Source organism: Lissotriton vulgaris, chromosome 3_1, assembly GCF_964263255.1.
Source record: "Lissotriton vulgaris chromosome 3_1, aLisVul1.2, whole genome shotgun sequence".
NCBI classification, from domain to species: domain Eukaryota; kingdom Metazoa; phylum Chordata; class Amphibia; order Caudata; family Salamandridae; genus Lissotriton; species Lissotriton vulgaris.
The window spans coordinates 1,137,066,223-1,137,076,471 of record NC_141689.1 but is presented as its reverse complement, the minus strand read 5'-3'; the positions used below and the strand labels follow the sequence as shown (position 1 = coordinate 1,137,076,471).

At 44.6% G+C, this 10,249-nt stretch overlaps 1 pseudogene; it reads right to left on the bottom strand.

The window, feature by feature from the left end:
• Positions 1-7,374: 7,374 nt before the first annotated feature.
• Positions 7,375-9,735, bottom strand: LOC147727553 (arf-GAP with coiled-coil, ANK repeat and PH domain-containing protein 2 pseudogene; annotated as a pseudogene).
• Between the last annotated feature and the right edge of the window lie 514 nt (positions 9,736-10,249).

Sequence of the window (10,249 nt, the reverse complement as noted above, 5' to 3'; positions counted from 1 at the left end):
GGGGAAGCAGGAGAAGTCAGTAGTGATTCTGAATCGACTAAAGCAGGAGCAAAAAAGATTTCTATGTCTGCCCCTCCAGATGCCCCTCCTGATTCAAGAAAGTTTATCTCATCGGCCTCTTCAGCCAACTCTGTAGTTAGGGTCAGGGGTAAGCTCTGCGTTGTCATGGATGAAGATTGAGATGAAGGTTGCGAGGGCTGTGGTTCTCTCCCAATACCCTGGAAGCCATGATAGTCTCCAGGGGGCCCGGTAGGTACTAAGTGTTCAGGACTTTGACAAAGAAGGGACCTCTTCTCAGCTGCATCACTCTCCTCCAGCGATGGTGTAGCTACTGGCTCCAAAGGTTGACTAAGAAGGGAGGAATGAGCATCTGAAACGGACGCCATATCAGTTTCGTCTGAAAGATGCAGTATCTGAGGTACGACCTTGAAGCAGGAGCGAAGTGAGGGGGTAATCCTTGACCCTATGGAGAGCACAGTTTTGCGATCTTTAGCCTTAGATTTGCCCCTCGAGCTAGTATGTTTAGACTTGACTTCTGTGCTCAAGTAAGATGAAGATTTTGTCTTAACTGGTGTATTAGGAACAGGCTTGACACCTTCTCTGACCCCCCCGGCCCCCCCAGAGACACCCGCTTTGTTAATGCCTGCTTACTTTTTTCGCCCTTGGCCGCCTTTGGCACCCCCTCTGGACGTATTAGGGGAATTAACGGTATTGGGAGTATTTATAGTAAGGGAGCTCTGTGAGATAACCTCAGTAGAAGGAGTGCAATCAGAAGGAATGTGATTAATTTCCATTTGAATCACACCCCCCACAAACGTAAGGCATGCTAAGTCCCCCTTACCAATTTCAGAAACCGCGGACCCCTCCACTGTAGCAGTCAACCCAGAACGCTGTAACTGACCTTGTACTTCTTCCTTACAGCAGGGGACTTTTTTTGTGCACTGAAAGTTCTCCGCATTTACTGAGCCCTGAAAAGGGGGGACCAAGATTCTCAGCTTTCTGCCTCTCCTCAGCTCCAGCACGGCTGAGCAAACCCTAAATCCAGGCTCAGAATGGACCCCACACTCCTGGGGCAGGGTGGCGGGCAGCAGCTCCCAGCGCTGGTTGGGAAACTTTGCAACAGTGCAGAAACTCTCACAGCTGATCAAAGAGCTCTGGACTACACAGTCATCAGGAAACAGCCCACAGAGACCGCAGAGCCCCGTTTGGGATTCCCCAATACCTTCAAGCTCCAGTCGGCGTCCTCCGCCCTCGTTCAAAATCCATGGAAGGAGAAAGAGGACTTCGCGAGAATGTACATCGCTGAGGGTAGAATACCTCATCTCCCTGCCGATAATCCAATTGCTACCGGAAGAAATTGAAAATCTCAGGCAAGTTCTACACAAAACAAGTGCCCCCAGAAGGCCGCTATATTTAGAGGGTTGGTTCTTTATCTACTTGCTCATTTGCACGGCGGGGAACAATTCTACCGGGAGCTCAGTCCAGAGCACCGCGGCCAGCTAGCTAGCTGCCGCCATGTTTTTCCCCACTCCTCAAGGTCTACCCACTCCACCGATACAGTATTGTGTGCTTTATGTTCTAATCTTGTGAGAAATTTATAGAGATAGTTATATTAATAAATACATAGTTTTATATAACTACTGTGTGGTTCTCCTTACATTTAGTCATTCAGGAGGTGATATTCTGATAAAACAAGCTGCTTTATATCCCTTCAAGATTAAACCTGAAGGCTGCTCTCCACAGCTACAATTAGGTTAACTTTCTAAAGGTTATCTTTGGACTTATACATCATAAGGGTCGTGTGGCCTGGTACAAGGTGCCCAATTTAACTAGCAGATAAACAGACAAATCTGTTGGATTGGCATCCCAGAGGTACCAGTAGCATTTTGTTGAGTTGACATTTTAATCGCTGATAGTCAATTTAAGCTCCCTTCAGTGACCATAGGTTATAATGGAGAAATAATCTGTTTTGGCTTCAGAAAAAGGAACATCTTTAAAAACAGGAACTGCTAAAATGATTTGGGCTTTGACTAGACACATTCAATCTCATTCTAAAGTTAATGCCAAAAATGTAAAAAAATAGTGCAAATGGTTTTTTCATCCAAGTTTTGCGCTGTGGGCCCGTTACTTTATGGTACCTTGTAAATATTGTACATGTGAAACTGTTTATAAGTGGTATCACAACGTAAAAGATCTTTTGCAAAAAATGTTCTTGTGCATTATTTCTCGTTATGTGCACTGAGGAGGTACCTTGGGGATATTGTATAGGAAATACTGTGCAGCATGGTTAAATGAACAGCGGCTTGGGCCCTTCCATCATTGTGCTCTCATGGCCTACATCCCTGTACCTTTGTATTTCAACTTCCCAGTTCATTCACCTTTGTGTTCTCTTGGTCCTTAGTCACACAGCTCTCCCTCAAACCACACACCCCTCTTTCCCTCATTGCTCTGTGAACACACCACCACCCTGCTTGTTACTACACACGTGCACCTTAATGTCCTACACACATATCTGACTCCACCCTGTCACATGCTTACATCTCACCCTCATTGACACATACACTCACACCTTATATACTCTTTCACAGACACTGCTTCACAAGCTACTCTTGCAGTCAAGTGCATGTTCTTCAGCTTCTTAATGTCCCCTTGCTTTTCAACACATGATAATTCCATGGGTACTGCCAAATGAGCACACCCCTCTCTATCGTGTGTTCTCAACACACAAACGCGAACAAATAAATACTGACATATGCACACACCCCCTCCATAAAGGTGCATTCACACTCCTCTCCAATCAGTGACACACGCTCAGCCTATTTCAAGCACTGCCACTCACACAAATATATGTGCCTTACACACAAATACCCCTCACTATCACATATGCATGCATTCCCGCCAATATCACAAGACATACATACCTTCTCCCCCTCATTGGTGCATCAATTCACACTTTCAAGGACACTCAGGGGGCATATTACCAAGCAATAGCGATTATCGCTATTGCTTAGTTAGAGACAAAAATTTACCGCAGTGCTGCGGCGATTTTTATCGCAGATAAACCTTGGTATTACCAAGGTTTATCGCAAATGCGATAAAAATCGGCCGCAATGCATGAATATCGCTGAAAAGTCAGCGATATTCATGCGTTACCGAGCTAATGCTCTTAGCCATGTTATCCACCTTCCATTAGATAACATGGCTAAGAACTGCTCAGGGCAGGTATTAGCTTTTGGAGATATTCGCGCTTAGCGCGAATATCTCCAAAGGTTGGTAATAGGAGATAGCGATGTTAGCGACTGTTTCCAGTCGCTAACATCTTGGCACGCCCACTTTGCATGTCATTAGTGATAAATATCACTGACATGCAAAGTAGGGCCCAAGATGGTCGCTATCTCCTACTAGCTGTCGCTAACTGGTGTTAGCGACAGCTAGGTAATAGGGAGATAATTTTATCTCCGCTTTCTTGGCTTTTAAAGCCCTTGATAATATGCCCCTCAGTCTTTGTCATACCTTTCTTTGCGGTTTAACCCCTTTAACCCCGTAGTCTTTCTTGATTTAAACCACAGAGGCTGCAGTGCAGGGGTTTTAACCTTCTAATATTTAAGGAGAGGTAAAAAAACTCTAGGAGACAGGCACGCTAAGAAGGACAGTTGGAACTCTCAGAACTCGAAAGTGGTTCAAATCCTACCAGCAGTGGCAGACCTTGCGTCCATACTACTTTCATTCCTTCATCAAACACTGTGGCAAGGAAACATCAAGTCAGTCAATGCATTTTTCCACGTTATTAGGCTGGCACTACTCTGAGAGAAGAGATAACCATAAGGGTGCGAGAAGTAGAATAGGGACCATGGTTACCCCTTGCACCACTGAATGATGTTTGTGCTTTTTATCAGTTCTAATATTGCTACATTTAGGAAGAACTGCTGAGTATTATAGCAACCCACTGGTAATGTGAATAATGATTTTTTATGTTCACAGTTCAGCATTCTTATTGTTCCCTGCCTCAGGAAGATTGTACTTTCTCCCTCTGACCAGTTCCTGCATTTTCTTTATGTTGACAGGGCCAGTGCTTTCATACAATGGCACTATAAGAATGGAGCTTCTAGGTGGCGGAGCCAAATTACTGATAGAAGGAAGGATGCAATTTTACGGCATAAGTGGAGGGCCTTAGCTCAAAAACTTTCCTTAGGGCCTCATTTACAAAATGTTGATGCACAGCAGCATAGCAAGTATTCCTGCAGTGCTGCTATGAGTCAAAATAAAAGGGCCGAAATGCATTGTATCTACAAGATGCTGCACATTCCTGTCCCTCTCTCTGGCGCTAGTGCACAAACAGCAGCCATACACCAACTTAGACACCCTGACACCATGGTGGAAGGGTGCCTGCGTTGTAGGGATGATTGTTTATGTGCAAGAAGGGACACCTCCCTGCATATAAAAAATCATTAAAGGCGAGTTGGTCCTCTATGTTTGCTGCGGAATGCATCACACATAGAAAGAGCAACAAACGAGGAGAAACAAAAGTATTTCTCCTCTTTGTGCCACTTATGCTCCACCCCTGGGGAGTCATAGGATTCTGACGCATTCCCAGGTTTACAACATTTTGTCAATCTGTGAATGTGTCAGGTTCCATGATGTTGCTTGGGAACACCCGCAGCAGCACCCATGAAACGCCCTTTTCACTCAGAGTAATGAGTAAAATGGTCCCATATTTACAAGGTCATGAAAAGTCATGCAGGGTGACTTTATACAGCCTTGTAAATATGGGCAGGCACTCTGCACCACTCGTGCTTCTAAAATAGTGGTGCACTGGCACCACAATGGGCTTATAAATGAGGCCCTATGTTTCCTGGAGTGAGTGCTAAAAAATCCTTGTATCCTTCCTGCATTCAGCTCTGTGATGCCCACTTAGCTTGGCCACCGTGTACACGGCGCGTAATCCTACATGTACATGTGCACAAAGGTGTTTGCGGCAGTAGGGTTTTTTGTGTGAGTGGATGCATTCTGAATACCACATTTGGCTTGATCATAGGTTCTTCAGATACAATTTTTTTTAACCCCTTCGCTGTGGCGGCTATTCCGCCGCAGCGCTAAGGGGGTGGGGCAGCCACGCGGCGGCTCCATACTGTGACGAAACCGCTCCGTCACGGCTCGCGGGTGAGCTGTGCTTGTGACGGAACGGTTCCGTCACGAACCCGCCCGCCCATTAAAGCGTCAGCGCAGGCGCAAAATCAGCGCCGCGCAGGCGCGGCGAGCGGGCCGTGACGGTACCGTTCCGTCACAAGCACAGCTCACCCGTGGCTTGTGACGGAGCGGTTTCGTCACAAGCATGGGAGGGGTTAAATAAAACTGTGACGAATATTCTTTACTTGCAAAGCTTTCTTTCCTAAAAGGGAAGACACATGATTAAGATTTTAATGTAGAATCCACAAGACACTGCAAACATAGGGCCTCCTTTACAAGGCCATTGCGCCACTGGTGCGTCACTTTTTTTTAACACACCGGCGGCACAGTGTGCCTGCCCATATATACAAGCCACGTAAAGTTACCCACTGTGATTTTTCATGACCTTGTAAATATGAGTTCCTTTCACACATTACTCCGGATGAAAGGGGCATTCCATGGGTGTTGTTGTGGATGTTCCAACGCAACATCCATGCAACTTGACATATTCCTAGATTTACAATGTTTTAAAAAGCTGGGAATGCGTCAGAATCCTTGGCCTCACTAGGGAAGGGGTAGGAGTGGTGCAAGAGGAGAAATACTTTTATTTCTCCTCGTTCTTTTCTCTTTCTATGCATGCTGTATTCTACAGCATGCATAGAAAGAGGACATGTCATCACTGATTGTTTTTGGGCTTCCTGCACAAAAACAATCATCCCCACAATGCAGGCATCCCTGAAAAATGACACAAGGGTGCCTGCGCTGGCACATGGCAGCCAATTGTGTGCCAGCGCAGGGGAAAGCACACGCATGCATTGCATTGTTGTCAACACAATGCATCCATATGCTTTGAAAATTATGCAGCTCTGCGCAGCAAAATGGCTTGCGGCGCGACTCTGCATCATTTTCTTGTAAATGAGGGGCATATTGACCACCCCCAAATTCATGCAGTGAATTAACTATGCCTAAGTGCTTTAAAAGTGAAGAAATCAACATGAAACTCGCCACTCTTTGCAAATCGTATACCACTTAAAGGCTCATAATTACCAGTTTGAACTCAATAAATTAATATTATTTTTGGAAATTCATTTTTCAAAACAAAAAGTTTTTATTTATTTCGGTCTCTTCAAGAAGTAAACTATTTACATACATTTGTTTGCATAACATTTCCCTTCGAGTTGGAAGAACATTGCTATACCTTTTTAAAAATGGTAAAAATCTGTTCTAATTTATTTACATTTTTTTGTGTAATACTTGACTTGCATTAATGGGCGAACAAAATTACATTGGTACGAAGAAAGGCTGTTGCTACTAGAGATGCTTCAAGAGAAGGTGCATGGAGTGCAATGTTTTTGGAAAAATCGAGTACGTTACAATAATCCCACTGTGTGAGCACTGTACAGATGAACTAGAATGTATGTGCACCTGATAAGTGACTCAATTGAATTTGCACTATTTGGATATACATGCACCTGGCAATTTCTTGATTTGGTTCCAAGAATTACATTCATTATATCCAAGTAAGGTGCTAGCAAGGATTCTGAAAACCTCGTACTTTGCATACCGTTCACAATATTAAAGAATTTAAAAAATGGGTAAATAAATTCATAAACGAGAATGCTACATGGTGCCCATTTAACTATGTGCCAAATGTATCTTTTAAAACTGATACCTCTATTATTGAAGCTAAGAAAATGAAATGGCAAGCTAGTCATTGTTGACTAGGACATGAAAACTACAATTAGATATTCAAAAGCTGCCGTCTAGAATAACAGTATAAACAATTTTAGAACATGCACTGGTGTGTGTTTTACATGGAAAACAGACGCCAGAATTGACATATACTACATAGCATGGCATCTGCTTCACTTAGGATTTACAATGAGAAGACTTCAAATCTGTGTATCCTTCCGCTGAGGTACCACAAGGTGAAATACATGGACTGTAGGAACATGTGGTAACTTGATATATTTAAACCAAGGAGCACTTTGCTAGACTGGCTGCTGAGGTATTCATATTTCTGGTGCCCTGTGGTGTCTTTCTGTATATAAAGGACCCTATATTCATGGTGTCAATCAAATGCTGTTGGAGGTTCCAGACTGTTCGGTTCTTAAACTAATGTTCCCAAGTCAGGCAATAAGCCAGGGACCAGGCACTTTACTCAGGAAGCACCAGGTGTGGGTGAGGACAAGGGTGCACTTTTCTCCTCTACATCTTTGAAAACTTTGGTGTATCGGACATCTGGAAACGGTTTAATTTCTCAGGATTATTGGATGCCATGTGTGAAAAATCACGGATTACGTCCTGGTAGGTCTCGTCACCTGGCTGTCCATACAGTCCTTCAGATTCCCGCATCTCCTCATTCATTCTTGCCACTCGCAACAGGGTTACAATATCAGCATTTGCAGCTTCAAGTGCAATAGTCAAAGGGCATTTTCCTTCTTCATCTTTGGTGTGCTGATTTGCCCCACGCTTCAGAAATAAGCAGACTTGCCCGGTGTGCCCTAAAACAGTTGCACGATGCAGGGGTCCTCTGCCATGCAGGTCCATGTGATTAACATTGGCACCATTCTGCAGCAGGAACTCACAAGTGACCAAAGAGCCCCCATGCACAGCCTGAATGAGGGGTGTTGCATTGTTGTCCTCTGCATTCACCCAGTTAACATCTGCGCCATGTGCCAATGCTTCTGCCATATCAGGAAGGCTTCTCTCATGGGCAGCTCGATAAAGGTACAGCCCCGGATGAAACTTTTTTGAATCCTGAAATACTGCAGAATCTCGCTTCTCGACTTCTAGGACTGGTTGATGCAAACTTTTTGAGGATACAAAAGAGGCAAGAAGTTCTCGAATGCCTTCTGAACTGAAGTTCAATACACTGGCATTGCTTTTCACTGAACTTCTGGCAGATGTTGAGAAGTGATCCTGTGATGCCAGGGACTTCTCAGAACTGCTGAGGTCTTCGTTCTTGCACTGGGAATAAGGCCTTTCCTGTCCATCAGGAGGGTGTGAAGCAACGCAGTCCTGGTTCACAAACCTCTTTTCCATGTACTTTGCTCTGATATATGCCTCCTTTTCCACTCTTGGACTTTCATTGTCTGGCTTCTTTACTCCAAGGGTTTTCAATTTAGCTTCATATATTCGATTAATAACTTGATTTCCCAGTTCATACATCAGCTTTAGTACTTCAGGCTCCCATGTATCTAACGTTAATGACCTTACTTTTGAAATGTGCACACCAAGGCTCCTGTGTATCTCAGAACACTCAATGCACAGGATGATTCCAAGGTTGATGCTGGCCCATTGCGGATCCGCCAGACCACAATCGCAGCAGATCGAGTTTCCAGCGATACACTGGATCCGCTGTAAGGCACTTTCACCTTTAACTGATTTTTCTTGCACATTGCTGCCAGAGTCCAGACTTCCTGTGGAAGGTGGAGATTTCTTATCCAGCTTCTCCGTCTCATCACTCTTTTCTCTATATGCTGCAGCAATGCCGGTTTGGACAGCTTTAATCCATGCCTGTCGCAGCTTTTCTGAGTCAGCCTGTAGCATGCGGCTCTTTGTTGGTGTGACTACTTCAAAGCAGAAACGTCTTTCTATGTCTTCAAAGTGTTTAACTGTGCAGAGCCGTAAATCTTCAAAAACCACTTTGGGGTTATCCTTCATTTTTTTCTGATATACCAGTTGGTTGTTTTGTATTGAGAACCAGCGCCTGTTCCAAGCTTTAAAGGCATTAGAGGCCCTTTTAAAGAGATATCCTTCCACCACAATGCCATTAGCAGTATCAACATTGTATTGAAGTCCGAGATCATCGTTGGTGAAATCCTCCTGCTGAATAGTGGAGTGTTTTTGTTCCATGTCCCTCTTCTGCTTTGCTGCATGCACATCAAGCCGATCCAGCTGTGAACCAAGCTCTTCCATGTGCGGTTCAAGTTCACTGAAGAGATCGTAGCCCTGGTGGAAGAAGCCGAGATGTGCCTTCATGAAGGACAACATTGATTTTAAAATTTCAGACCTCCGCCTTGACTGAAGAACATTGATTTGAAGGACGTTGTCCAAAGCTATGTGCTGGAAGCACTTTCTTTTTGCGATTAAGATGTTTGTTGCCTCCTCCACCTCGTGCAGTTTTGTTCTTTGAACTTCGGCATGTTTAACTAGAGCGTTTTCTTTTTCTTTACTGACCTTATCAAAGTGCTTCTTTGCATCTTTGAATTTTGGAAGATCGTCCTGAATAAATGTCTGGAGCTGTGTTTGAATGGATCTCTGAGCTTCGTCAAACAGGATTGTGTGATAATTGATCATTTCTTGGAGGCAGTCTGAAAACTTGGTCAAGCTAGACTCAATCACCACATCCTTGCTCGAATACTGTGCCAGGTCCCGCATGCCATTCATAAATTGCTTGTTGGCAGCACAAAAGGCCTTGCCTGCATCAATCATGCCACTACATAGCTTAACAAGCCTATCAAGTTTCACTTCCAGTCCCGTCACATCACCTTCAACCTCCTTCAAAGCGGCTCTGAAACGGGGAGAGTCCTTCAAGCACTCCTCGAAATCAACGCCCCCCTTCATGCTGTCGCCTCGGCCCCACCCGGGCGATCAAGGTGAGGGCAGGAATAAGGAGGCAGCAGCAAGATGAGGGGGTCTGAGCACAGCAGTTGAAGTCTGTCACTCTTCAGCCTGCCTCACCGCTGCGCAGCTCTCAGCCCTCGGCGCTTCCTCCACTTCTGAGCACGGTCCCTGCTGGCAGACACTTCAGTCTCCTAGATACGCACATAGACATAGACAACAGACAGCAATGCAAGAGTCTGAGCGTCATAGACACAAAATTTAGAATCAGATTGTGATCCTCAGCAGGGTTCCACCAATGTATTTGCATTATCAGCAACAAGGCAATTTATCATTGGAGGTAGTGGTCTTAAATAATTTTTCTGTACATAGGCAAACTTGTTTTTTTCATTGTCTGGTCCCAAAGGTCCATTTTAAAGGAAGGTTTCTGCAAGCACAGACACTCCTGCTCCCCAGAGTCTTTGCCAATAAGGGATACCTGTCTGCTAAACTACTATACTATTGAACGTGTTACAGA